Raw genomic sequence first — 3227 nt, forward strand, 5'->3', positions numbered from 1 at the left:
CAGCAACTTGTATGCTACTACTTTTTATTTGGTGATTTACCTAATCAGGATTATGCTGATTCTGTTCAAGACTAGGGTGAAGTTACTCTGAGAGCATATGCCTCCTTCAATTTTACACTCTAGGAGTCTCCCTCCTTATACACTAGTCCCTGCCCTTGTAAAAGGCATAAATGGAAAACAACCACACGGCAATAAGAGTTTTATATACTGTATATTGTAGTAAAACATTTGCTTTTGCCTGCCTAATACCTAAGTTTCTCTTTTGATTTCACAGTGCTATGCTTTCCCTTTAGAGAACAAGTCCATTCCCAACTCTCTTTTCATGTGGTTTATATGAAACTTCACTTCTCACCTCAGAGGTGACATATTTGACCCACACTTGGCCAGTGTGCCAAATCCCTCTAGCAAAAAGAAAAAGGTACTTACTGTTTAAAGTAACTGAAAAATTCAATGACAGACTAGCTATTAGGGCTTTTGCTGTGGGATCAAATTATAAGTAGTTCTCCATTTCCATGATGACTTTTTAAAAAACTCATAGGTTAGGGGCAGTTTCTGTACAAGTCCTAGAAATCTTTCTAATTTTACTTACTTGAGGCACATGCTCAATTTATGAAGTAGTCATGGAGTTGGAATGTGTGTTATCCATAAAAAGGTTAATTCCTAGACATCAAAGATCCTAAACTTATCAAAATAGTCTCATGCTCCCTAAGTGTGGCAAGGAAGAATCTGGGCATCTCAGTGATAATCATGGTGGAAAGATGACTGAAGTTTTATCTAAGACCTTGGAATTTTTACATCACCTTCGGGACCAGGTGAGTTGAGAACCACCAAAACCACCACCATGACAGCTAATGTTTATTGAAAACTTGATTATATATATAAAATATAAATACCAGGTTTTATATATATATATATTATTATGTGAAATATAAATGCCAGATTATATATATATATATATATATATGTTTGTTTTAAGTATTTTATACTCATCTGATCATCTTTACAACAACTCTGAGGTAGGTATTTTTACTATCCCCATGGAAACTGAAAAAAAGGTACAGAACTTGCCCAACGCCATAAAGCAATTAAGCTATACACACAAGATTTGAATTTAGAACCAAACCTGTAAAACCACTTTAATATACTATTTCTCAGTAAACTAGTTAGGCTGAAATTCCTGTCACCACAGGAAAGATAGGGACTCCAGAGTTTTATTTAGGTTGATTTTTAAAAATATTCTTTTTTGGCATACCTGACAGATCTAAATGTTCTAAGGAATAATTTTTTTAGCTTTTGATTCACTACTCCTGTCGTAATTTTTGATAATTTCAAAATCCACTTAGATGATCCTTTCAATACCTGAGTTTCTCAATTTCTTCAATTCATCTCTTTCCATGATCCCGCTTTCATTCAACTACCATGTTCACGTTCTAGAATGTGAACTTAGTCACTAATTACTGTACTCTAATACTGTCTATTTCAGTCCCTTTCTCTTGTTTCAACCTCCCAAATTTCCTACCTCTAGAAATTAACTACAACACATCTTCAACCACACTGCAACCTCAATGGATCATACCATTTCTCCACTGTGCCTCAAACTCCATTTTATTAATTTGCTCGTTACCGGATTACTTTCCATGTCCCTCCTTTATCATCATTCTCTTGAATATATCAACACCTTTCCCTTTCTCCTTTTTTGTTGTATTCACCTGGGAAAATTCCAACTTTAATCATTTGACTCTGTGTCTGCTCAATGATAGGACCAAGGCTAAACTTGAGAAAAACACAAAACCATGTTGACTGATCTCACTTAAATTAATAACCATGGACTTCAAGTATGCATTTTAAGTAACATCTAGCAATTCTTCTAAGAGTCGTCTATTCATTCTCTCACTTTCCTAAACATCTATTTTACATCTTCTTTTCTTTCCTCAAACCAACACATTTTTCCCCAACACTTCTTCCCTCTACTTCATGACCTTGCTTCCTATTTCACTGACAAAATGTAACAAAACTTTTATATGCTCCCACTATATGTACTAAACTGCAAATATCTAGACCTATATAATCTGTCCTTCCTTCCACTGCTATTAATGAGCTGTTTACACACCTGTCTTTAAAACTAACCCTTCTATTTGTACACCGTATCTATGGCTCCAGCAATATTCCTCTCCTTCCTCCACATCATGTTCTCTACTAGCTTAGTCCTATTAACACATAAATCTGCTATATCTTCAATCTTTATAAAATAAAAACAAAAACCTTGATACCATACCCCCCTATATTAACAGTCCATTTCTCTACTTCCCTAGAGAGCAAGACTTAATAGAGTTGTCTTCAGAACTCATCTTTCTTGCATCATTAACAGACCTGACATGTTTAATCATTCCTTCCTAGTTGAGATTTTTTTCTTCATTTGGCTCTACCTATTCCTAGTCATCCTTTTTTGATGTTTTCTTACCACTTGACATCTAAACACTAACATGTTCCAGGGTTCACATTCTAATTCTTCTTCCTATCTTTAAGTTTCTCATTTACCTTATTTCACAAAGCTACGAGTAAAAGGGAAGAAGCTGTGATTCACAACATCATTCCAACAAAGACATGACTCTGAGATAAAACTGTTATTACATACTCACAGGAGAGTATCAATCAGAGCAAATTAAATAAAACATATCAAAGTTTCATACTTAACAGAGAGCTGAAATTAATTTCACTAAGGGAAGAGAATAACTTTATATGAGAAACATTTACACCACTGAGTGACATTCTGATAGATTGGGGGACACAAAACTGGAAAACTAAGTTAGGGCAAGGATACAAATTCCCTAAACTGCGAAAAATCCCCCACTACTAAAAAAACACAAAAACAAAAACAAAATCGACAACAAAAAAAATCATCAAAACTCATAGCCAATCAAAACCACTCCTAGAGTAATTACAAGAAATAAGATTACTATAAAAAAAATGTTAAGTGCATCACTATCCAGGTAAGAATGACAAAAGGGCAATATTTGTAATCATAAAAGAAAATTTATATTTAATATAAAACTACTTAATAAAAAATTTATGTAATTATCAAATTATACTTTCCTTGATGTATAAAACATAAAGAAAAATTAAGATCATTATTTTATTGGAAAGAAAATAATTTATTATATATGAGGAAGATGATTAAAATACATGTGATATATCTCTAATAAATTGATTTCAATGCATATAGTTTT

The sequence above is a fragment of the Mesoplodon bidens genome, assembly GCF_964165515.1.
Source record: "Mesoplodon bidens genome assembly, chromosome: 2".
Lineage (NCBI taxonomy): Eukaryota > Metazoa > Chordata > Mammalia > Artiodactyla > Ziphiidae > Mesoplodon > Mesoplodon bidens.